The 27,016-nt window shown below is 44.2% G+C and overlaps 1 protein-coding gene and 1 pseudogene across 1 annotated transcript in view; one reads left to right on the top strand and one right to left on the bottom strand.

Moving 5' to 3' along the window:
- CYSTM1 (cysteine rich transmembrane module containing 1) overlaps nucleotides 1-20,463 on the bottom strand; it is a 55,645-nt gene extending 35,182 nt beyond the window's left edge. The window contains exon 1 of the mRNA XM_060092010.1: nucleotides 20,312-20,463. The gene's annotated coding sequence lies outside the window, so the exon portion shown is untranslated. The remainder of the gene's footprint in view (nucleotides 1-20,311) is intronic.
- On the top strand, nucleotides 16,875-17,682 carry LOC132485469 (small ribosomal subunit protein uS3-like; annotated as a pseudogene).
- Nucleotides 20,464-27,016: the final 6,553 nt, after the last annotated feature.

Raw genomic sequence — 27,016 nt, 5'->3', positions numbered from 1 at the left:
AGATACAGAGTGGCTGAATGGATACAAAAACAAGACCTGTAAATATGCTGTCTACAAGAGACCCAATTCAAATCTAGGGACACATACAGACTGAAAGTGAGGGGATGGAGAAAGGTATTCCATGCAAATAGAAATCAAAAGAAAGCTGGAGTGGCAATACTCATATCAGACAAAGTAGACTTTAAAATAAAGACTGTTACAAGAGACAAAGAGGACACTACATAATGATTAAGGGATCAATCCAAGAAGAAGATATAATAATTGTAAATATATATGCACCCAACATAGGAGCACCTCAATATATAAGGCAAATACTAACAGCCATAAAAGGAGGAATCGACAGTAACACAATAATAGTGAAGGACTTTAACACCCCACTTTGATCAATGGACAGATCATCCAGACAGAAAATCAATAAAGAAACACAGGCTTTAAATGACACATTAGACTACATGGACTTAATTTATATTTATAGAGCATTCCATCCAAAAACAGCAAAATACACATTCTTTTCAAGTGCACATGGAACATACTCCAGGATTGATCACACGCTGGGCCACAAAGCAAGCTTCGGTAAATGTAAGAAAACTGAAATCATGTGAAACATCTTTTCCAACCACAACACTGAGATTAGAAATCAATTACTGGAAAAAAAAATCTGTAAAAAACACAAAAGTGGAAGCTAAACAATATATTACTAAACAACCAATGCATCACCAAAGAAATCAAAGAGGAAATCAAAAAATACCTACAGACAAATGACAATGAAACCACAATGACCCGAAACCTATGGGACACAACAAAAGCAGTTCTAAGAGGGAAGTTTATAGCAATACAATCTTACCTCAGGAAACAAGAAAAATCTCAAACAACCTAACCTTACACCTAAAGCAACTAGAGAAAGAACAAACAAAACCCAAAGTTAAAAACAAAACAAAACAAAAAAACCCCCAAAGTTAGTAGAAGGTAAGTAATAAAGATCAGAGCAGAAATAAATGAAATAGAGACAAAGAAAACAATAGAAAAGATTAATGAAATTAAAAGCTGGTTCTCTGAAAAGATAAACAAAATCGATAAATCTTTAGCCAGCTTCATCAGGAAAAAAAGGGAGAAGGCTCAAATCAATAAAATTAGAAATGAAAAAGGAGATGTTACAACTGACACCACAAAAATACAAAGGATCATAACAGACTACTACAAACAGCTATATGCCAAAAAAATGGACAACCTAGAAGAAATGGACAAATTCTTAGAAAGGTACAACCTTCCAGGACTGAACCAGTAAGAAATAGAAAATATGAACAGACCAATCACAAGTACTGAAATTGAAACTGTGATTTAAAAACTCCCAACAAACAAAAGTCCAGGACCAGATGGTTTCACAGGTCAATTCTATCAAACATTTAGAGAAAAGTTTACATCTATCCTTGTGAAACTATTCCAAAAACCTGCAAAGAAAGGAACACTCCCTAACTCATTCTGTGAGGCCACCATCACCCTGATACCAAAACCAGACAAAGATACCACAAAAAAAAAAATTACAGACCAATATCACTGATGAACATACACGCAAAAAGACTCGACAAAATACTAGCAAACTAAATCCAACAATACATTAAAAGGATCATATACCATAATCAAGTGGGATTCATCCCAGGAATGCAAGGATTTTTCAGTATCTGCAAATCAATCAGTGTGATACACCACATTAACAAATTGAAGAATAAAAACCATATGATCATCTCAATAGATGCATAAAAAGCTCTCGACAGGGTTTCCCTGGTGGCGCAGTGGTTGAGAGTCCGCCTGCCAATGCAGGGGACACGGGTTCGTGCCCCGGTCCGGGAAGATCCCACGTGCCGCGGAGCAGCTGGGCCCATGAGCCATGGCCACTGAGCCTGCGCGTCTGGAGCCTGTGCTCCACGATGGGAGAGGCCACAACAGTGAGAGGCCCGCATACTGCAAAAAAAAAAAAAAAAAAGCTTTCAACAAAATTCAACACCCATTTATGATAAAAACTCTCCAGAAAGTGGGCACAGAGGAAACATACCTCACCATAATAAAGGCCATATATGACAAGCCCACAGCTAACATCATACTCAATGGTGAAAAGCTGAAAGCATTTTCTCTGAGATCAGGAACAAGACATGGATATCCACTCTTGCCATTTTTATTCAACATAGTTTTGGAAGTCCTAGCCATGGCAATTAGAGAAGAAAAACAAATAAAAGGAATACAAATAGGAAAAGAAAAAGTAAAGCTGTCACTGTTTGCAGATGACATGATACTATACATAGATAATCCTAAAGATGCCACTAGAAAACTACTAGAGCTAATCAATGAATTTGGTAAAGCTGCAGGATACAAAATTAATACACAGAAATCTGTTGCATTGTTATACACTAACAACAAAAGAGAAAGAAACAATCCCATCTGCCATCACATCAAAAAGAATGAAATACCTAGGAATAAACCTACCTAGGGAGACAAAAGACCTGTAGTCTGAAAACTATAAGACGCTGATGAAAGAAACTGAAGATGACACAAACAGATAGAGAGATATACCATGTTCTTGAATTGGAAGACTCAATATTGTCAAAATGACTATACTACCCAAGGCAATCTACAGATTCAATGCAATCCCTATCAAATTACCAATGGCATTTTTCACAGAACTAGAACCAAAAAAAATTTTTTTTCTCATGAACCATATGCATGGCTAAAATTTTTTTTAATTTGTATGGAGACACGAAACACCCTGAACAGCCAAAGCAATCTTGAGAAACAAAACTGGAGCTGGAGGAATCAGGTTCCCGGACTTCAGGCTATACCACAAAGCTAGTCATCAAAACAGTATGGTACTGGCACAAAAACAGAAATATAGATCAATGGAACAGGATAGAAAGCCCAGAAATAAATCCAAGTACCTATGGTCAATTAATCTACGAGAAAGGAGGCAAGACTATACAGAAAAGACAGTCTCTTCAAAAATGGTGCTGGGAAGACTGGGCAGCTAACATGTAAAAGAATGAAATAGAATATTTTTTAACATCATGCACAAAAATAAACTCAAAATGGATTAAAGACCTAAATGTAAGACCAGATACTGTAAAACCCTTAGAGGAAAACAGGCAGAATGCTCTATGACATAAAACACAGCAATATCTTTTTCGATCTGTCTCCTAGAGTAATGGAAATAAAAACAAAAATAAACAAATGGGACCTAACTAAACTCAAAAGCTTTTGCACAGCAAAGGAAACCATAAACAAAGTGAAAAGACAACCCACAGAATGGGAGAAAATATTTGCAAACGATGTGATCAACAAGGGATTAATCTCCAAAATATACAAACAGCTCATGCAGCTCAATATAAAAAAACAAAAAACAAAAACAAAAAAACCCAACCCAATCCAAAAATGGGCAGAAGACCTAAATAGACATTTCTCCAAAGAAGACATACAGATGGCCAACAGGCACATGAAAAGATGCTCAACATTGCTAATTGTTAGAGAAATGCAAATCAAAACTATAATGAGATATCATCTCACCCCAGTCAGAATGGCCATCATCAGACTTCCCTGGTGGCGCAGTGGTTAAGAATCTGCCTGTCATGGGCTTCCCTGGTGGCGCAGTGGTTGAGAGTCCGCCTGCCGATGCAGGGGACACGGGTTCGTGCCCCGGTCTGGGAGGATCCCACATGCCGCGGAGCGGCTGGGCCCGTGAGCCATGGTCGCTGAGCCGGCGTGTCCGGAGCCTGTGCTCCGCAACGGGAGAGGCCGCAACAGTGAGAGGCCCGCGTACCGCCAAAAAAAAAAAAAAAAAAAAAAGAATCTGCCTGCCAATGCAGAGGACATGGGTTCGAGCCCTGGTCCGGGAAGATTCCACATGCCGCAGAGCAGCTAAGCCCATGCTCCACAACTACTGAGCCTGTGTGCCACAGCTGCTGAAGCCCGTGTGCCTGGAGCCTGTGCTCCACAGCAGGAGAGGCCACCGCAATGAGAAGCCCATGCACTGCAGTGAAGAGTGGCCCCCATTCACCACAACTAGAGAAAGCCTGTGCACAGCAATGAAGACCCAACCAGCCATAAATAAATAAAATAAATTAAAAAAAAAAGAATGGCCATCATCAAAAAGTCTATGAACAACAGATGCTGGAGAGGGTGTGGAGAAAAAAGGGAACCCTCCTACACTGTTGGTGGGAATGTAAATTGGTACAACCACTATGGAGAACAGTATGGAGGTTCCTTAAACTAAAAATAGAGCTACTGTATGATCCAGCAATCCCACTCCTGGGCATATATCCAGAGAAAACCATGGTTTGAAAGGATACATGCACCCCAGTGTTCACTGCAGCACCGTTTACAATAGCCAAGACATGGAAGCAACCTAAATGTCCATCAACAGATGAATAAAGATGTGGTACATATACACAATGGCATATTACTCAGCCATAAAAAAGAATGAAATAATGCCATTTGCAGCAACATGGACATGGAGACTATCATACTAAGTGAAGTAAGTCAGACAGAGAAAGACAAATATCAAATGATACTGCTTATGTGTGGAATCTAAAAAAAATAATACAAACGAATTTATTTACAAAACAGAAACAGACTTAGAGAACTTATGGTTACCAAAGGGGAAACGTGGGGGCGGGGAGATAAGTTGGGAGTTTGGGATTGACGTGTATACATTCTATATTTAAAACAGACAACCAGCAAGGGCCTACTGTACATCACAGGGATCTCTACTCAATATTCTGTAATAACCTAAATGGGAAAAGAATCTGAAAAAAAATAGATACATGTATATGTACAACTGAATAACTCTGCTGTACACCTGAAACTGACACAACATTGTAAATCAACTATACTCCAATATAAAACAAAATTTTTTTTTAAAAGGCTGCACTGAACACTCTTATCTGATGATCCCACTCAAGACACGCTCAGAGTCATAGGATTTTCAGTCATTCAACCATACAATGAGAAGAGCAGAAACTATTCTTTCGGAAAGTGGCCCATGGAGGTAAGATCACAATAAAAGACCTCATCAAACCAGAGATGAAGGAAAGAATAACAGTTTTCAAAGTTATTTTTTAAATGACAAGACACCTGGTAGCGTGGCACTGACCCTGCAGGCAGTAGGGTGGAGAATGTTCCTCTGGAAAAACTGAGCAGCCCCAAGGGGGAAAAATTATTGATAATACTCGAGGACACTCCAATGACTCACCCAGTCACTCCACAGAAAAGCCCATGCACGCAGAACTTCTAATCAGCTTTTTATTGCCTCATAAATAAATGAATGGACAAGGATTATCAAGACATTTGAGGAAAGCCTGCAACATAAAGAACAAAACAGAAAAAAAGAAAAAACAACCCAAACGTCCAAAAAAAAAGAAAAGAATAAATTACGGTGCATCTATATAATAGTTCCTTTGCAATTATTCTTAATTTGATGCATGATATAACAGTAAGTGTAGAAAAATGTAAAAGCATGATCCCATTTTCTTTAAAATAAATACTAATAAATGGATCAGTGTTACAGAATGAAGAATTCTACAAGAGACACACACAGTAGTCACCTAATTTAATAGAAAGGCACCACTGCAACTGAGAAGGTAAAAATTAATCTTTCCAATAAATAGTGCTGGCTATACTAATGGGAGAAAATAAAAAAATGAACCTTGATCTCCATCCTTATAAGCCAAGAATAATTCACACTGTACCCTGGACACAATCACACTTTTAGAACAAAGTTTATAATATATTCATGACTCTGGAAATATTTATCTTACGACCCAGCAACTCTACTCTTAGATATATACTGAAGTAAAATGAGTGTGTAAGTCCACCAAAGACGTATGTAAGAATAGTCAGTGACTTCCCTGGTGGTCCAGAGGTTAAGACTCTGTGCTTCTAGTGCAGAGGGTGCGGGTTCGATATCTGGTCAGGGAACTAAGATCCCACATTCCCTCATGCAGCGCAGCATGGCCAAAAAAAAAAAAAAAAAAAAAAAAAAGGAATGGTCAAAGCAGCTTGATTTATTATAGCTCCAAACAGGAAACTATCCAAATGTTCATCAACAGCAGAACAGAAAGATTACGGTATAGTTATACAATAGACACTGCCCAGCGATAAGGAAAGAACAATTACTACATACAGCAACGTGGATGAGTCCCACAGACAATGATGAACAAAAGAAGCCAGACTCAACAGACTTCACACTGTAAGATTCCATTTATATGAGGTTCAAGAACAGCCAAAACGAATCTACGGATATTGACTGGAAGAGGCACAGGAGGAGACTTCTGGGATGATGGAGATGTTCCACATCTTGAGCTGAGTCATGATTACATGGAACAGTTTTGGAGTTGTACATTAAGATTTTCATGCTTTGGCAGACAAGCCTGGGAAGGGCTGAGGGGACAGTCCTGAGGAGCCTTGATTAAAATGGGAAAAAAAGAAAAAAAAAGATTTTCATGCTTTAAGTGTACAGTAACAGTAGACAGACAAAATTTGGCTAGAAGGAAAAAACCATTTATAGCGGTTTTCCCTGGGTGCTGGAATTACTGGCAATTGTTATTTATTCTGTATGTTAGAAAATTTCAATAAGGAACCTATATAGTCAGAAAAAAATTAAGTTTTCTTAGTGCTTTTTGGTATTTTCATGTTACCCACCTCTTTTTTTTTTTTTAATGCCTAGAATGCTTCTGTAGACCTCCTGTCCCCTTCTAGTGCCCCAATTTCCCTTCCTATTATTAATTTTCCCTTGTGGATAAACTATTTTATATCTGCTCTTCACTGCTTTTTACAGAGATTTTTGTAACTGTGATTCTTTTTTTGGTGGGGGTTGGGGGAGGCACGCCATGCAGCATGTGGGATCTTAGTTCCCCGAGCAGGGATCGAACCCGTGCCCCCTGCAGTGGACGTGCAGAGTCTTAACCACTGGACTGCCAGGGAAGTCCCATGATTCTTTTTTTCACAAGGCACTTCAGCTTCTTAAGTTCTTTAAATGTTTTTTCTCTGCTTCAAACTGAGAAGTCACTTGGCTAAGTACCAAACATGGGGTTAAAAAAAAAAATTCTCTTGGTTACATGCAGACTTCCCCTACCTTGGAACTATTCTTATCTTCAAAGCCAGAAGTCATGCTTATCCCTCCATCTTTACATATCCTTCTTGGGAATTCATAAAATTGTAAAGTTTTTTTTAAAAAGGGCTGATTTTACTCTAAAGACCTCCTCTGTGTCTTTTCTGAACTCCCTAGTTAGCTGGCCTTTTAATAGGATCTTCGTAAATAGATTATTTTATATTCTAGGTCCCTCAGTTTTTCTTGATTCTCATACCCATAATTTTGGATATGGTTTGTTGGGCTAAAAAAAGCTTTAGAATTACTGGTTTTGTGCTGCTCTATCATCTCAGGTCTACAGTTTTTGTTAAACTTTGGCACTGATGTGTTCGTTTATTCCATTCACACAGTCATTTGTTCCTTCTATAAAAAGTAGAGACAGTAGGTCAGGGAAGTCAGAGAAGGCTTCTGACGGGAAGCAATGATCACACTGAGAGTTAGGCAGAAAGGGAAGTGCGGATTACTCAGCCTTCACACTCCGGTCAGAGAGAGCGCTCACAAACAGCCTTACGAAGAGTAGACTTTCAGGATCACTGCAGCTTCTTTTTCTATAGTTATCCTTTATCTCTTATAATAGGAGTCATGTAATTTTATTCGCTTGCTTGTCAGATACTATTGGCAAACCTAATCATTTGTTTATTCAACATTATTAAGTACTTACTACATGACAAGCCCAGTACTGAGGATATGAGAGAAAGAACTCTAGCTGCCTTCCTCTTCCCCTTCAGTATCACTGATAATAAAAAGAAAATTATTGGGACTTCCCTGGTGGCACAGTGGATAAGAATCCACCTGCCAATGCAGGAGACACAGGTTCGATCCTTGGTCTGGGAAGATCCCACATGCCACGGAGCAACAAAGCCCGTGCGCCACAACTACTGAGCCTGTGCTCTAGAGCCCATGAGCCACAACTACTGAGCCCACATGCCTAGAGCCCGTGCTCCGCAACAAGAGAAGCCACCACAATGAGAAGCCTGCACACCGCAACAAAGAGTAGCCCCTACTCACCACAACTACAGAAAGCCCACACGCTGCAATGAAGACCCAACACAGCCATAAATAAATAAATTTATTTTAAGAAGTAATTAGAGTGCTTCCCTGGTGGCGCAGTGGTTGAGAGTCCGCCTGCCGATGCAGGGGGCACGGCTTTGTGCCCCCGTCTGAGAAGGTCCCACATGCCGCGGAGAGGCTGGGCCCGTGAGCTATGGCCGCTAAGCCTGCGCTCCGCAACGGGAGAAGCCACAACAGCGAGGGGCCCGCATACCGCAAAAAAAAAAAAAAAAAAAAAAGTAATTTGAAAAAAGGTTGTAGCTTCCACACCAACTATTGGAGTCCTTTAAAATAAATTAATAAAATTAAAATTAAATTATCTTTTCCATTCGTCTGTTATTGCATCAGATGGAAAACGCTGGAAGTTCTCCAAATTTCAAGGGTATGGTGAGGGAGGTTTGGCTATACAGACTAGTCACTTTGGCTGGTTCAGAAGGCGGTCACCTCAAAGAGTTATGCAAGTTTAATGAAACTCAGGTACAAGTACAGCCCGTGTGACCCCGCCAACAGGGGAGGTGGGTCCACACATAGCGTGAGCCTTCAGTGAGCCGAGAAAAGAAGCAACGGCATCAAATCTGAACCCCAAAGCCACAAGAACAGGCATTCCACAACTACAGGCCTTCACCTAGGAAGAACCTACTCCTGACATGTACAGCTCTACAGTGGGGCCCTGGGGAACAGTAAGAGCAGGGATTCACTTCTATTGATTTTTTTTGGCCACACGGCATGCAGGATCTTAGTTCCCCGATCAGGGATTGAACCTGCACCCTCCACAGTGAAAGCATGGAGTCTTAACAACTGGACAGCCAGGGAATTCCTGGGATTCACTTCTAAAAGGTGGTAGTGATGTTCCCAATAACAGAGCAACACCAGGAGACCTCTGATAGTTGACAGTTATCCTAACGTGGACAAGATCTTTGTTTTCATGACTTGCTCACTATTTCTAACACATTTGGCTGCGTTACCATTTCCTAAGTTGCTTTTCTTTGGGGGACAGGCTGGAAGGAGACAACCTGCTGTTTTAATTCATTATTGTCTAAATACTGATTCTGGTGTCAACCTCCCAAATATTATTAGCCATCCCCTACCTCATCCATGATCTTTTGTTTGCCAGAGAGTTAACCAGGCCCAGAGCTGTCCTCATATAATCAGCGAATGAATAAACCAGAGCAGGTCTTCTGTATCAGCATTTTGGCTTGTGGCTTTAGAATAGCCTCTCAGTGGAATGCACATTGACACAGAGCTCAGAAATGGGACCCTTCACTGAACAAGGGCATCAAAATGCACATAGGAGGCAAAAAATAATAGTGGATCATCCACCTCTGGAGGCCCTGTCCTAGAGTAATGAGGAGGTTCACTGTCTTATTTTCCTTTCTCACAAAGGCTATAAAAACTACATATTGCTTGTATAACTGAGTTACACACGAAACTAAAAAAATCTACAAACTATTTGGTTTGCTAAAGCCATTCAGGTAATTGCTTTAAGCCACTGTCCCCAACATTAAGCTAACACAAAGATGTAAGTATTCTCCATTTGTCCTGATATATTAGATGAAGAATAGTAAAGTCTGAAAAGTCATACCCACACTAATAATCCACAGTAGTTCAACATTATTTGAAAATATGGCTATAGCCAATCTCATCTCCCTTCAACAATAAACTTGGTATGTAATTTTAGTATGTTCCAGCCTTGGAGAGTTTGAGGGAATCCAGAGAAGTTCCCCTCGACAGAGGAAAACACATCATCTCCTAAAATTTTGTTGCATAAAGCTTTCTGTAGGGAACCTCTGGCTGGAACCTGGATCCTGGTCTATTGCTCTCTCGGGGATAAGATCTATAACATTTATTAAACAGCCCTTAAAAAAATCACTACCTGAATTACTTAACCATCAAAAAGAATGAAGTAATTCCATTTGCAGCAACATGGATGGACCTAGAGATTATCATCCTAAACAAAGTAAATAAGAAAGGGAAAGATAAATACCATATGATATCACTTATATGTGGAATCTAAAATACAACACAAATCAACATATCTATGAAACATAGACTCACAGAAATAGAAAACAGACTTGTGGTTGGGGAGGGGGAGGGGGAGGGAAGGATTGGGAGTTTGGGATTAGCGGAGGCAAACTTTTATGTATGCCATGGATGAACAACAAGGTCCTACTGTATAGCACAGGGAACTACATTCAATATCCTGCAACAAACCATGATGGAAAAGAATATGAAATAGAATATATATGTATGACTGAGTCACTTTACTATACAGCAGAAATTAACACAACATTGTAAATCAACTATACTTCAATAAAATTTTTTTAAAAAGAGAAATGCAAATGCAAAACAATAATAAAAAGCACTATCTGAAAATATCTACCAACAACTAAGACAGCCTATCCTGAGCCGCCCAGGTATCATCGTATCCTATTCCTCCCTAATGTTTGGAGGAAACACCCTTTCTGTTTTACAGTGGGTCCATTCTATTTTCTTATAAATTCTTCAGTAAAGACTCATTTTTAAGTGAAACCTCAAATAATAAAAAACACCTTATTCCTTGAACCAGTAATTCCACCTTTAGGAATTTATCCTACAGGTATATACTAGTGCCAGTACACCAAAAAACCAATTATATACACAATTTTATACCACAAACACAAATATTTATTATAACATTTGCTTATAATAACTATATAACATATATTATATATAAAATACATACACATACATATATGATATGTAACATCCCAAAGGCCCATCAATATGGGATGATTAAATAAACCATGGAATTTCCAAACCATGTAACTGCTATTTGACCCTTAAGAAGAATGAGGTAGAATTACATGTGCTGATAATGGAAAAGTGCCAACATAGTGAAAAAAGCAAATTATAACACAGAGCATTCTACTATCCAATTTGGGCTTAAAAATAAAGTTCTATTTCTAGACCTGAATAGATTACAGTTGTATTAATGAATATAATTATTCATTAAACTGTACTTTTTTGTTATACACACTTTTCTACACAGTTGGCTCTCTGTATCTGCGGGTTCCACAACCTTGGATTCAACCAACAGCAAATCGAAAATATTTGGAAAAAAAATTCTAGAGAGTTACAAAAAGCAAAGCTTGAATGGCAACCATTTACACAGCATTTACAATGTGTTAGGTATTATAAGTAATCTACGTGCACCACAACTACTGAGCCTGTGCTCTAGAGCTCGTGAGCCACAACTACTGAGCCCGTGTGCCACAACTACTGAAGCCCATGCACCACAACTACTGAAGTCCGTGCGCCTAGAGCCCATGCTCCGCAACAAGAGAAGCTACAGCAATGAGAAGCCCATGCACCACAACGAAGAGTAGCCCCCGCTCTCCACAACTAGAGAAAGTCTGCACGAAGCAACGAAGACCCAACACAGCCAAAAATAAATACAATAAATAAATTTATTTAAAAAAATAATAAGTAATCTAGAGATGATTTAAAGTATTCAGAGGATGTGCGTAGGTTATATGCAAATACTATGCCATTTTATCTACGGGACTTGAGCATCCACGTTATTTTGATATGAAGGGGTCCTGGAACTACTGAGAGATGACTACACACAGTAAAAAATGAAAGTTATCTTTGGGTAATGTCTGCCCCATGGCTTTTAGGAGAAAATAACCTATTTCTTAACTCGTTGAGCAGGAAAGCCACACTTCTAGATGCTTCCAACAACCATCCAGCTACCACTGAGAACATGTTTTGTTCCAGCTCCAGGGCAGGATCCACAGCTGTGAATGGTCCCATGGGTTCCAGGCCAACCTCACCAAGGGCCCCTTCTCCAGCCTTTATTTGTCATGGATGGTCCTCTGCAGAAGCCAGAGGACTACCTGAATGTAGGACAGCCTTCTGCCTCCAGTTTCTGGAAGGACTCCCCAAAGGTGGACCTCACTCGGCCCCTTGTCTGACAGCTCCCATAATGCCAGCAAGCCCACCCCCCCACTGCCCACTCCCCCCTTGGGAACTCCAACCATGAGCTGCATCCCACCCCTCAGCTCAGGAACTCCGGTCAGCACCCCACTGATGCGGCTATCTTAAAGCCATGGGGAAGTGAAGGCTGGCTCCTGCTCAGAAAAAAAGGCTGGGGACCTCTGAATTACATCTAGTCATGGGATGTACAGGAGAGCATTGTAACTCTGGAACTTCAAACAGCCAGCCCTCAAAGTGACAATGGAGGGAAAATGAGCCCAGCAAGAGGGAGGGTAGGAAGCAAAAGCAGCAGTGAACAGAAGGGAAAGAAAAAGGGAAGAAAGCTGTTAACAGAGAAAGTGAGTTGGGGAGATTAAAGAATAGGTTAGAGCAGGGAGAGAGAGAAAAGGGAGGAACTCTGCCCCCTGCCAACTTGACAGGACACACTATAAAGGGACAGTCTATCCCTCCCAACAAGCCTGACAAGGCCACTTCCCAGGCCAGGTCCCTCACCAGCACAGCCCCTGAAAGACAGGCTCTGCCTGCCCCCTCCCAGAGCATTAGACTAGGCTTTGTGGGAAAATTGAAATCTTGGCGGCTTAGAAAAAGGCCCCTACAGCTTCATGTGCTGGCAATTTAACTAAGCACTCCTGGTTCCTGCCAGCTACCAGACCAGCCCTGGCATTGCTCCACCATTAAAGCACGCTCTCCTGACCCTCTGCGGGAGTGGCAGCTCAGTCAGCACCGCAGGGCGGCTTTAAAGGACAAGAGTGAATTTCACTGAACACCAGCAAGTACCAGTCACACCTGCCATGTGAGCACCCTAAGGACCAGACATCCCAGGGCAGCTCACTCCCTTTCCCCCCCCCTTTCATTTTCATAGAATTTTTTTAAAGGAATACGCATTATGGACAAAAAGGTCAGAAAAAACACATGCTAGATGATAACTTCAGAGTTCTGTCATTAGTAACATCCACCAAGAGCAACTGTATATATGGAAGACAAGGGGCCCAAAGTAGTGTGGAGTATTGATGAATTAAAAACAGAAACAAGAAAACAAACTGCATCCACCCTGAACAAAAACCTGAGTTTTCCAAGAGCGCACCTGCACAGAAAGAACAAGAGAACACAGCGTCAATAAAGTCACATCCCTGGTGGAGGGCCTAGAATTTAATGTAGTATACAGGCTCACCACCACTTGGGCCTCCTTTTGGCAAACCTCGTATCAAAACACCAGTGGTTTCAACTGACTGCATGTATTTCTTTTTAGTTCCTAGATTTTTCACTCTGCTGTCTTCCTGGTGTCATATAGCCATGCAGAGTTTCAGGAGATGGGATTCAAGGGGCCCTCTCTGAAGGCCTGCCTACCCCCAAACCATTCCTACCACCTGCTTACTGCCACCTGAAAAAATTAACAGAGTGAGTCATATCTTTGGATGAAGGCAGTATTTTTCCAACTGGAGTATGTGGAACAATTTGGGGAATGTGGACAGACAACTTAATTTTAATAGTTAAGCTTTTTAATATTTGCTATTTGTGGCAGGTGATAGTGGTTTCCAATTTAAGCCAATCATAGTTTCCCTTTCAAATAACTTTTAGAGTTTTAAAAAATGGCATAATTTAAAGAAAAATGTTAAATAATAGTACTGATGGCAAAGAGATAAGACAAAAATCATGCAGGTGGAACACAAATTAAGTGTGAGAAACAGATAAAGCATCCACCTCCAAGCCCTTAGAACGCAACTACCCCTCGCTGGAGTTCTGCCACCATCACACACTGAACATCACCAAGATTTAGTTCAGCAAAGTCAGCAGAACCAGAGGACGCAGAAGTTGGATCAGAGATTGATGAATCACACCAGCCTTTAGAGAGGTGTTGTCGAAGAAAGGCTGGGGGTGGGGGAAGGGGGGACACAGGGTCTGGGGTCTCTGGGAAGCTCGCGGGCAGCAGGAAAGCAGTAAGTATAGGCTTAACAACAAGGACTCATGAGATAGGCACGTTCCTACAGAAGTCCCCCTCTTCACACAGACTGTCCCCAAATGATCCTGCCCGAGATCCCAATACTGAAAGCTGACGGGTGAAGTACTGAGAGCAGAAGTCTAGAACCACTTCTCAGGTCTTCCTCTTCCCAAATACCTTTGTAATTCAATTGTTCCCCACCCCTACCTTTCTTTGAACACTGGCCATGAGGCCAGATAGATTTCAGTCGTGATTTATTTTCTGGGCCAATTCTCTTGAGACTAACTAATGACTCTTTAACACAAATCAGAGAACTGATGAAAGGCATCTGTGAATAAGGCATTACTCTCCAATGAGTAAATTCAGGTAGATCAAACCCTCCTCTCACCATGATTACCAAGACTCCCTTAAATCATTCACATGCATCACCACAATAAACTGAATATCACGATAAAGAGAGTCACACAAATTTTTTGGTTTCTCAGTGCAGATGAAAGTTATGTTTTCACTATACTGCAGTCTACTGAGGGTGCAACAGAATTATGTCTAAAAAAAAATGTACACACTGTAATTTAAAAATACTTCAGCGCTGTGGGACTTCCCTGGTGGTCCAGTGGTTAAGACTCCGCGCTCCCAACGCAGGGGGCACGGGTTGGATCCCTGGTCAGGGAACTAGATCCCACATGCACGCTGTAGCTAAGAACCGGCGCAACCAAATAAATAAATTAAATAAATATTTTTTAAAAATACTTTATCGCTGAAAAATGCTAACAAACTTCTAAGCCTTCAGCGAGTTGTAACTTTTTTTGCTGGTGGAGGTTTGAAGTATTGCGAGAATTACCAAAATGTGACACAGAGAAACAAAGTGAAAAAATGCTGTTGGAAAAATGACTCCGATAGACACAGGGTTGCCACAAACCTTCTATCTGTAAAAATCGCAGTATCTGCAAGGTCCAATAGATCAAAGTACAATGAAACGAGGTATGCCTTTAATCAAAACATTCAGAAAAATATAAACCATCCTTTGTTTTTGGCAAAGCCATACCAGACTTGCTACCCACAGACACTGGATTCAAACCATTTATCTCCCTTGCTTTTTTTCTTTTTCTTTTAAATTTTTTTTTTTTTTTTTTTTTTTTTTTTTTTTTTTTGGCTGCGTTGGGTCTTCATTGCTGCGTGCAGGCTTTCTCTAGTTAGAGACTGGGGAGCTACTCTTTGTTTTGGTGCGCAGGCTTCTCATTGTGGTGGCTTCTCTTGTTGCAGAGCACAGGACTAGGCACGCGGGCTCAGTAGTTGTGGTGCATGGGCTTAGCTGTTCTGCAGCATGTGGGATCTTCCCGGTCCAGGAATCGAACCCATGTCCCCTGCATCGGCAGGCGGATTCTTAACCACCGCGCCACCAAGGAACTCCCTCCCTTGCTTTAGAAGTGAGGGCCCATCCAGTTTCCTAGCTCTGGTTTTGAGGCCTAAATCAGTACTAATATTCCACATATGTCTCTTAAAAACTACAAAAGAAGTCATTCTAAGCTCACTGCCTTTTGAAGAGCCCTTTGTATATAGTGCCCAAAATGGTGTGAACCTTTTTGGCCAGAGCCTGGAGGGGCAACTCATGCCCAATCCCCTTGCTTTTAAACTGCTGTGTTTTAATGCTGACTCCCATTTTACAGCCAAGCCAATTAGTAGGGCTGGTCAAGCGTGAGGAGCTTGGAGGCCTAGAACACAGCACTCAATTCAGCCTGAGGAAAACAGGAAGCCTCTCCTGTCAGAACTTCCCTGTGAGAACTATGCCTAGACAACAAATGTCACAAGTCCGAGAGACGGAAGTCGTAGTTCTGTACTTCCCTGCGCACGTCAGCAAGCACTTGAACCTCTACCTGATGGAGGACTGGCAGAGTGACTCAGGAGAATGGAATTTTAAAAGATGACTATTTCACTCCTCATTCAATTTAGTGAGCATTATTGCCCACTTCAGGCTCTGAAGTGCTTAGTAAATAACTCCTTTAGGGTTGAAAGGATGTTGGGTCGAAAGCCCAAGAAGCTGCAAGGTTTACTCCAGGCACTCTAAACCAGCTGGATAAAGTGTGAAACAGTCTGAACTTATTTACATATGAAATGCAAACATGCACTTACCCTCAGGCCTCCAGATCTGATGATTGGCTTATTGGTAACCAAGCCCAAATACACCGGGAAACAAAAACAAAAAAGCCTTAGGGTGCTGAATGAGGCTTTTACAAAAAAAATTTAGAATGTCCACCTCTTTTTTTATTTCACTGCATCTCAAAAAAATACCAATCATCCAAAAATTAAAATATTCTGCTTTGGAGGAGCTCAAATTTCATAAAAGCCTCCCATTAATATTCCTTCAGAACCTCTGTGAAGGACTTCCCTGGTGGTGCAGTGGTTAAGAATCCGCCTGCCAATGCAGGGGACACGGGTTCGAGCCCTGGGTGGGGAAAATCCCACATGCCGTGGAGCAACTAAGACCAGGTGCCACAACTACTGAGCCTGTGCGCCACAACTACTGAGCCTGTGCGCCACAACTACTGAGCCTGCGCGCCTAGAGCCCGTGCTCCGCCACAAGAGAAGCCACCACAATGAGAAGCCCACGCACCACAACGAAGAGTAACCCCTCCCCGCCCCGCTCTCCACAACTAGAGCAAGCCCATGCGCAGCAACAAAGACCCAACAGAGCCAAAAATAAATAAATAAATTTATGGAAAAACAAACAAACAAACAAAAACCTCTGTGAAGCCTTTCCTTTCAGCGGAGCGCGGTGGCAAGATGGCCGTGCAGATTTCCAAGAAGAGGAAGTTTGTCACTGACGGCATATTCAAAGCTGAACTGAACGAGTTTCTCACTCGGGAGCTGGCTGAAGATGGGTACTCTGGAGTTGAGGTCCGAGTTACACCAACCAGGACAGATATCATTATCTTGGCCACCAGGACACAGAATGTTCTCGGTGAGGAAGGGCTGATGGATCCAGGAATTGACTGCTGTGCTTCAGAACAGATTTGGCTTCCCTGAGGGCAGTGTAGAGCTTTATGCTGAAAAGCTGGCCACAAGCGGTCTGTGCGCCATTGCCCAGGCAGAGTCTCTGCATTACAAACCCCTAGGAGGACTTGCTGTGCGGAGGACCTGCTATGGTGTGCTGCGGTTCATCATGGACAGTGGGGCCGAAGGCTGCAAGGTCGTGGTGCCTGGGAAACTCCAAGGACAGAGGGCTAAATCCATGAAGTTTGTGGATGGCCTAATGATCCACAGTGGGGACCCTGTTAACTACTATGTTGATACCACCATGCGCCACATGCTGCTCAGACAGGGTGTATTGGGCATCAAGGTAAAGATCATGCTGCCTTGGGACCCACCTGGTAAGATTGGCCCTAAGAAGCCCCTGCCTGATCACGTGAGCATTGTGGAACCCAAAGATGAAATACTGCCCACCACCCCCATCTCCGAGCAGAAGGGTAGGAAGCCAGAGCCACCTGCCGTGCCCCAGCCAGTACCCACAGCATAATAGGGTCTCCTTGGCCACTGGATCTGGAGTCTGGATGTTGCTCTATAAAGACCTTTAATAAAATCTTTTTAAAAGAAAAAAAAAAAAAAGAACCTCTGTGAAGGGGGCACTGCCCATTACCCCATTTCAAGGTTGAGAACTGTTTCCAGCCAAGAAAGAAGGGCCTGCCCTTGGGTGACAAAGGTGCAGGCCTAGAACACTCCGTGGGGGTCTGTGGCTCATACCCTAGCCCTGGCTCTCACCTGGGCCCAGTTCCCCTTAAGGGAGGGTATTTCTGTTCTTCAACAGAACAGCCAGGCCTGGTGTTTATCATCGCTTGTGTTGAGGGCAACACTGTCTTTCTTTCCTAACACTGAAGTCTTAAATTCTCTACCAATGGGAACATTTGTGGGGGCAGCCAGGGTGAATGAAAGCAGAAAATTTCCCAAAACTCTCGGCCTACTTAACCGCCCTGACAGCACATAGTTACAGTGTCTGGGGGAGGGGGAGCGGACTGTTTCCAAAGGAAGCATGATTAGTTGGCCGTTCCAAATAATTCCAAAGACCATTTAGAAAATGGTTAACAGTTTTTTAAAAATGTGGCCCAGAAATCTAATTTCCAGAGATTCTTAATATTATGGGGCTCCTGGAGAGCCCTGTAAAAAACTCTATCATAACAAGCCCAGCCAATGAATAGGTACATGGCGGGGGGGTGGGGGGTGGGGGGTGGGGACACTCTTCGGTAAGTAGAAATATGTGGTAAACACACATTGCTCAATGCTCAAATGACCTGTCTTAAGACATCTTTTACAGAGAATGATGTTGCTGATCTGACTAGGAAGCTCGCTCTCCCCAGCTGCCAGCACTCAGGATTTGTCCTCCCTTGAGTGCTGTGCTGGTTTCTCCGTTTAATGCACAAACCAGCTGCAGCCACCTTGCCAAGTTCTCAGCAATTCCCTCAACTGCCTTTTACTGTACAGGATTCCTGGAGTCCAATTCTTTTTTATGGAGTCAAACAAATACAAAACAAATTGGTGAGAAGTTTCAGCTATTTCACTTCCTCCCAGAAAACAGAAGTTTGTGAAAGGTTCAATCTAAAAAGGACAACTGTGCTTTTTGTGTTTTGTTTTTTGTTCACAGGATCAGTAAGTTTCAGAGCTGGGAAAAAAACCCCATATATCACCAAATATTCCTCTTCAAAAATCAAAATATCTTCTTCCTAGTTCTCCAGAATTTAAGACAAAATGGCCAATTAACACTTAAGCAGCCTTACCTAAGAAGCCCACAAACTGAGGGTAGCAGGTAGGAAAGGGGAACTCTGTTCTACAATTAACAAAGAGCAGGGGACTCCTTTCAGCTTCCCCAATGCCCCCATTCATGTTTGGGGCACTGATTATCCTTCAATAACTTCCCTGCCATTAAATCTCCTACCACTCGCTCAGGGTTGGGTTTCACCCTGGGGATAAGAGGTGTTTGTAGAACACTCTGAAATTTCTAAAGGGTAAATGCTGTGGACAATACAACCTCAGTGCGTATCAAGGGGAGCAAAGCCCTCAGAGTCATTAACTCACCCGGCCAAATGAGAAGAGAAAATGAGCCGCAGCTGCGTGCTTCCTTTCCCGCATAAGAAGCAATTTTTTTTAACATCTGCTAACAATGGCCGGGGTAATTGGCACCTGGCTGCCTGCTCCCACATCCTTGTCTGCTACAAAGATTTCAGAAGCAGGGTTCACAGAATCCCAACGGACCAGAGTTCTAGGCATTGTCACCTCTTTTCCAGGCTGTCACAACAGCCTCCTCGGTGTCTCCCCATCCCAGTGTTCCCCTACCCCAACCCAGCAGACGCTTCAATGGCTCCCCACAGTACACAAACCCTCAGCTGAGCGCTCAAAGAGTTCTTCCCAACCGGCCCTAGCCTAAATCTCCAAACTTCCCCTCCGCCCCCAAAACCGCCCTAGCACTCGGTCCAGTAAGTCACCGAATCGTCTTTCCCTTACCTCTAGCGCAAGGCTCAAGGTCTCCTTCTCCAGAGGTCCCCTTTCCCTCCCTCTACTCGTCCAACGCCCACAGCTGCCGGAGATTAGCCGCCCCCCTCAGGGCTCCGCTCAGATTTCACTTCCTCCAACAGGTCTATTCAGATCCCTAGACACCGTTCTCAACACTCAGGATTCCTTTCCCCCCGCAACACCTTTCCTGAACACCCCCCGGCCCCTGTTCCCACCCAGGGGGCTCCCGAGCGCTCTCCCGCCCCAGCAGGCCCGGCTCAGAGCACGGAGTGGATCCCCGGCAGCGCCCTAGAAATCGCAGCCCAAGGCGAAGAGATGCAGAAGCCTCCCGCAGACGTCTCCCGAGACCGGGTGTGGCGAGCCCAGCTCTCAGCCGACTCCTCGCAACGCGGAGCCCCTTAGTCCACTGCCCAGAGGCCGGGCGGGCGGCGGTGGATCTTCCCAGCCTCCGCCAGCGGCGCTGCGACGGGACCCGGAGGAGCAGCCGCGAGGAGCCGGGGTGGGCATCGGGCCGGCTGCAACCGCTCCCCAGCTCCCGGCCTCTCTCCCAGCCCGTGCGCGCTCCTCGGCCGGAGCCGGCCCATCCCGCCCCGGGGCCCTTCGTTCTTCCGGCGCCCTCTGGGGAGCTCGGGGGTGCGCAAAACCCCGGAAGGGCCCTGCCCGCGCCTCATCCCCTCCCTGGTCCCAGCTTGGCCGGGTCCGGCTCCGCCGCACCTTACCTCTCTTCTCTTCGAACCTGCTAGGCACTGGTTCGGCCCGGACCCGCTGGGATCAGACGAGACCGCACAAGTCGCGCCGCACCTGCCAAGGAGCGAGTGAGGAGCCTGGGCGCGTCTGACGTCACAACCGGCCCGAGCGCCGCGAGCTCAGAGTCACCTGATCACCTTGGCAACCCGCACGGGGCGGGGCGAGGCGGTGGGCGGTGTCACAGCAAGAGCTCAGTTCCCTGCAGCTGTGCCTGGAAGCGCCTACTGGAGCGCTCCCGGGCTCTTGGCGACTCGGAGACTCGAGGTCCGTCTCTGGCCTGGCTGCTCAGGCCTCCGAGTTGGGATGGATACCTGAGACTCCAACAGGCACTCCCCTCAAGTTCGATCAGTGCTCCGAGACTCCAGACGTTATCCCCTCGCCGCCAGTGCAAGTACCTGGCTGGCAGGGCCTGTGTCCCCACCGTACCCGGTTCAGTGCGTGGCACGCAGGGTTCGCTTGTGGGCAGGTCCCCTCTGTGTCTTCTGGGTCTAGACCCAACTAGGTTCGAGGGTTTGCTCCGCGAACTGAACCTGAGAGGACTGGGGCTGAGGCTGATAACTGGATTGCTCTCTGGCAACTTTCCCCATAAGCCTCTCAACAAGTAGTGCAGCCTTTGCTGGAGAAAGTAATAAGACTTCATTCATTCAGGAGAGGGGAGGAGACGGGCTGTAGCCCAGGCCCAGACCTCCTGTCCTGAAGGCCTCCTTCTATTCCAACAGAAAGAGAAAGCACTGAAACACTCCCAGAGCAAAGCCTAGAACAAGCCTGGAAGTGCTTTTTTGTTTTTCAGATTAGATACCGATTTTCTCTTCAATTTTCTCCCCTTGCTCACTATAATCGTATGCCTGCACCTCTATGACTTTCCAGTTGCTAGACATAGACCATCAGCTTCCAAATGAAAATCTAACACTCCATGGAGGTCCTGGTTTGAAAGCCACTGCTTATTTCATCCCTTCACTTTCTGAGTTCCATTTAAGTTTTACTCTTCTAGTCCCTGCACCACTATGGAGGTTTCATGTATGTCGTCCTTCCCTCTCAGCCTGTGGGATTTTAAACCAAAAAGTTATTTTATAAATAACTTCTAGTGAGTACATTTTGGTGCCTGGCAATGAGCAATGCCAGGCTGCATGAGGCATGATCCTTGAAGATCAGGAGTTTATCGGTGGTGCACCTCATATCCAAGTACCACCTGTGCTGTTTACTTAATAGTTTCATTTTAAGTGACACTTCTTTATTTTTATACATTTATTTAAAAAAGAAACTAGCGGGACTTCTCTGGCAGTCCAGTGGTCGAGACTTAGCCTTCCAATGCAGGGGATGCGGGTTTGAGCCCTGGTTGGGGACCAATGATCCCACAGGCCTCGTGGCCAAAAAAACAAAACATAAAACAGAAGCAATATTGTAACAAATTCAATAAAGACTTTAAAAATGGTCCACATCAAAAAAAAATCTTAAAAAAAAAAAGAAACTAGCATACAAACGGGAATAAAAGACAGTTGTGAAAGATAAAGTAGAGTCATGACTCCAGTCAGAGTTGTACTAATAGGAGAGAAGAGATTTAAAACATGAGCCCAGGTCCCAAAGGGCAGAGATTCGATGGCAGGAAGCTGGTGGGAGCAGGGCAGGGGCAGCCACACCTGGGTGGCAGTTCTGAGGAGGGGAACTCCAACTGCAGGTTAGGGACAGGTTGGGGAAGAGTTGGGCTAGAATGAGGTTTGAGGGAGGCCGTGGAGGGGAGAAGTGCTAGGAGCAGAGAGAATGGAGAAGGGATCTAGAGAAAGGAGAAGGAGCAGTGGTTTGGGGAGAGGCTGCTGAAAGGAAACGTGTACTAATAGCATTAAGGGAAGGGAGGCTGAGAGGCTGAAAAAGTGAGGACTGCAGAGAAGGAGGAGCAGGTGAGAAGAACCTGATGTAGGCCCGAGGGGAAAGCACAGGGCCTCTGAGGCTCTACTGTGGGCCGGGCAAGGTGAGGGTGAGGGTGAAGGCGGAGATAACTGCCCCAGCAAGGGAGCAAGGCTGGAGAGGGCAGCTGGGACATATGGGGTCATGCTGGAGGAGAAGAGATGAAAGAGCGGTGTTTTCAGTAAGGTCCTTGGCCACTCCCCTTTTACCGAGCTGCTTGATTGTAACAGGGCATAACCACCAAAGGAAAAATAGAATGTTCCCCACCCCCATCCCCACCACCCCCTTGAGGAAGGAGCGCTATCAGATGAGTACAAACTCAAGGAATGTTACTTGGCAGCATCCAAGAACCAGAGACATGGCTAGGGAGCACATCTCACATGACTCTTTTCTAGGATTTGACCTCAAGTCCCAGGAGTAAGCAGCCAGCCAGATGTAGAAGTCACTGGAGTTTCTTCACAAGTTTCCATTCCCAGAAATAAAGAAAAATGTCTGTGTGGAAGGTCCTGACAAAGCACATTTTTTGTGAAAGTCCATTAGCCACTGGAACTGCAATGGATTTTCAACATTTGTGAACTCAGGAGAACCATCCAAGGATTGTGGAGGCAGCACGATGCAGGGGTTGGGAATCTGTGCTCTGAGGTTTATTCATTTTGTGAAATCAGACAAGTTACCCACCTTCCTTGAGCCTCAGTCTTATCTGTAAAATGGGTATAATACCTACCTCAGGAGACTGTCATCAACTTGAGGTGAATTCTAGGTCAAAGGAAGAACACAGATTCACAGTTTTTCAGAAGGCCATTTAAAAAATCATTGTAGGGCTTCCCTGGTGGCACAGTGGTTAAGAATCTGCCTTCCAATGCAGGGAACATGGGTTCAAGCCCTGGTCCAGGAAGATCCCACATGCCGCAGAGCAGCTAATCCTGTGCGCCACAACTACTGAGCCTGTGCTCTAGAGCCCACGAGCCACAACTACTGAGCCCAAGCACCACAGTACTGAAGCCCGTGCGCCTAGAGCCCATGCTCCACAACAAGAGAAGCCACTTCAAGGAGAAGCCCGCGCACTGCAACGAAGAGGAGCCCCAGCTCACCGCAACTAGAGAAAGCCTGAGTGCAGCAATGAAGACCCAACGCAGCCAAAAATATAAAGAAATTAATTTTTTTTAAATCGTTGTATTTTCATTGGACCCCATTTGTTCAGTCACCAATTGGGTGAAAGAATGTTTCTTGGATGCCTAATCTACACTCCACACTGTGATGGATATGAAAGGAGCAAGTTCTCTGACTTGGTCCTCCAGACATCACACTCCTGATAGGACAGTGAGACAGCAGGAGAGCTCACAAAGCCCCTGTGAAATTGAGTGTTAAACTGTGTCATATGCCCTTCTCTGCCCTCAGCATTCATGGAGAGGGATGCCATGCCAGCTGCATTGGCTGAAGTGGGATGTATAAAAGAAAGGGTCTGGAACAAAGCCTGAAATTTGGAGGATTTGGAGAAGTGGTGAGAGAAGAGAGCATTCTTGGTTATATCATCTGGACCACATGAACACCTGGGACAGGGGCTCAGTAAATATTTGCTGAATGAATAAATGAATGAATGAATGAATGAACAAATAAGCAAAGGCAATAACACTAGAGAATGGTGGGCATAGCCATAAGGTCAGCCTAAGTGGACTGTGGAAATTGGACAGTTGTGAGAAATAAGGTAGAGACACAGCAGACTGTAGAGGAGCTTTTGAGATAGCAAAATCTTCTGGTAGGAACATGGGGTCTGGAGCCAGAGTGACAGGGTTGAACTCCATCACTTATTGGCCACATGACCTTGAGTAAGTTATTTAACCTCTCTGTGAGTTAGCTTCCTTATCTGGAAAAAAATAGGGATAACATTGTTATCTACTTTACAGTGTTTTTATTTCCCACCCTCATCCCCACCCCCAGTGTATCTATAGTGTTATTTTGAGGATTAACTAAGATAATGCATATGAAACCTAAATGTGGCGCTTTGCACATAGTAAGTGCTCCAAACTATTCACTTTTCTTTATTATTAATATTAGTTTTATTAAGGCCTGAGAAGAGTATAGATTTAATACAAAAAGTATAGGAAACCACTGAAGCTCCTCAGAATGGGAAATGGGAATGGGATGCAGTGTTTTGTAAAGAATCATTTAGCAGCAGAATTCAACCTGGTCAGAAGGGAGAGTAGGGGCAAAGGTGCAGCCCCAAAGGATAAGGAAGGGCTGACCAAGGACTAGAAACCACCCCTCCTGAAAAAGAGAAAGACTGCGCCCCCTTGCTCACACGTGTGTGGCTGTCAGAGCCTGGCAGGCAGAGGTGCTCGGTAATCCTGTTAAATGAACATCTCTACATGCTGCACAAGTCAAACAATGACTTTCTGGAGCTCTCAGGCTCAATGGCAAACACTGTGGAATTCCCCTAAGAACAGAGTTTTAAAGCACTGGAGAAATCCACTAAGACTTGGCCTCTGGCTTATTTCAGTGTCTTCCCCCCATGGAAGAAGACGAATGAACACATGTGAAAGGAAAGCCAGTGAGTGTGGCCAGCACATGCACAAAAGCCAGAAAAGAATGACCAGATTCTTTTTTTGTGTGAAGATGTTAAAGAAAGGAGAAGAAAATTTCACTTCTACTGTTCACTAGCTCACTGCTCTGCCTGGTTCTAATGGAATTTGAGGTTCATGTGACGTAGAAAGAGGCATGAGTTTGCTTCTGGTCATGGTTCAAGGTTCTGGGTTTCACCTGAGCAATGAGTCTCACGGTTTTATGCCTCTTTTTCTGATTTACATTTTCGAATTCCAATTTGCTAGTCAGGAGTGTCTCCATTGCAAGTGACTAAAATGTTGTTCAAATCAGTTTAAGAAAGAGGGAGAGAGAATTTATTGGCTCTTGAGACCAGGAGTCCAGAGGCAAATCTGAACTTCAGGCATAGCTGGATCCAGGCACTCAAACAGTATCACCAGGAATCTCCTCTCTTGCTCTCTCAGCTCTCTTTTCTCTGCATTCTCAGGCAGTCCCTCTGAGAGTGTCAGAATTACATTCTCATAGCAAAAAGTTCCCAGCAGACAAAAGGCTTTCTCTTTCCCAACAGTACTAAGAAAAGCTCCAGACCAGAGTCTGACTGCATCGGCTTTGGGTAACTTGCTTTCTCTGAATGTGTGGTTGCAGCCAGAGGATGTGACATCTTGGCTAGTTCCATGCTGTCCTCTGGAGCCTGGGAGTAAGGTTGGCCCCCCAAACCCCACAGTTTAAAATTTGGAAGGAACAGCTTCCCCAGGAAAATAGAAGCTTAGTTACCAGGACTAGGAAGAAAGGATGCCTAGCAAACAAAAAACACAGCTGACCCCTACAGGCCACCGATACGAAAACCACAAGCTTATTGAAGAGTCCTGTAGGCACATGTAATTCCAGTAGGATAGCTTTGAATCCACTTGGGAGCCAACTCACCTTCTGTATTTCCAGGAAAGTTGCATCCACTGGGGTGCAAACTCCAGCACTCAGAAGTTGTCTTGCTGAGATCATGGCATAGAACTCACCATTGGTTTTACCTAAGTGCACTCTCCTCTCTGGAAGTATTACTTCTGAAGAAAGTGCTTCAGGGAGCACTTCATGCTTTAAATGTGTTTGTACAGCACCTTTTTTTTTTTTTTGCGGTATGCGGGCCTCTCACTGTTGTGGCCTCCCCCGTTGCGGAGCACAGGCTCCGGACGCGCAGGCTCCGGATGCGCAGGCCCAGCGGCCATGGCTCACGGGCCCAGCCGCTCCGCGGCATATGGGATCCTCCCAGACCGGGGCACGAACCCGTATCCCCTGCATCGGCAGGCGGACTCTCAACCAGTTGCGCCACCAGGGAGGCCCTGTACAGCACCTTGAGTTCTCAAGAGGCATCACATAAAGCCGTGCAATTTTAATTGTGACTTTTTGAAGCACTGATTCCTGAAGTGGCCTGGCATTCGGATAATGATCTTAGAAACCCAGCCCTGGAGGAAAACACATTTTTCTCCTAGGCTGTGACTCAACTGAGTATGAAGTTACCATCAACTCTTAAGAATCTCCCTACTTTTTGATATTTTGAAAATAAGAAAAAAAAAAAATCAGCACATATAAATTTGAAATACTCAGCCCATATGGCCATTTGCATTTACATTTATACAATGGACTAATGATGATTTAGCACATGACATATGAAGAATAAGAACTCAGGGAAACATTAAATCCACATAGTCAGCACATTTACTAAGTGCCAACCGCCAACCATGTGCCAGGGACTGTACTAAGCTCTAGAGATGTAGGAATAAGCAAAACAGATTTTCAAAATCCTTGCTTATATCAAACTTACATTTCAGTAGGTGTGTCCATCTGTATACAGTGTTGGGTCTCCCCTGCATCATTGACAGGAATTAGTCATAATCACCAGTAAACATACAGGGCAAATTCTCAGTGAGTGCTTCCTCTAAGGCGAGGCTTCTGGCCAGTGCTCTGCATGCATTATCTCATTATTCTCTTCTTCCTAGGGATTAAAAACAGGCTTCAGAGGGATGTAGTCACCTGTTCAAGGGGCGTAAGGAGGTAAGAGGAGGTAAGAGGTGGGCCAAGGAGGTAAGAGGTGGGCCAAGACTGAAACTCGTTTCTCCATATTTGCATTTCTTTGGGTGTGGAAAGGGGATGATGGGGAGTGGTGGGGTTATGGCAAACTGGAGAGCAAACTCTGTGCAAAGGGAGACACTATCTGGCCACTTGGCCCAGGGGAATGTGGCCCA

This window comes from Mesoplodon densirostris, chromosome 3 (assembly GCF_025265405.1).
Source record: "Mesoplodon densirostris isolate mMesDen1 chromosome 3, mMesDen1 primary haplotype, whole genome shotgun sequence".
Taxonomy (NCBI): Eukaryota; Metazoa; Chordata; class Mammalia; order Artiodactyla; family Ziphiidae; genus Mesoplodon; species Mesoplodon densirostris.
The sequence above is the reverse complement of the archived record's forward strand: the minus strand, read 5'-3'. Positions and strand labels throughout refer to the sequence as shown.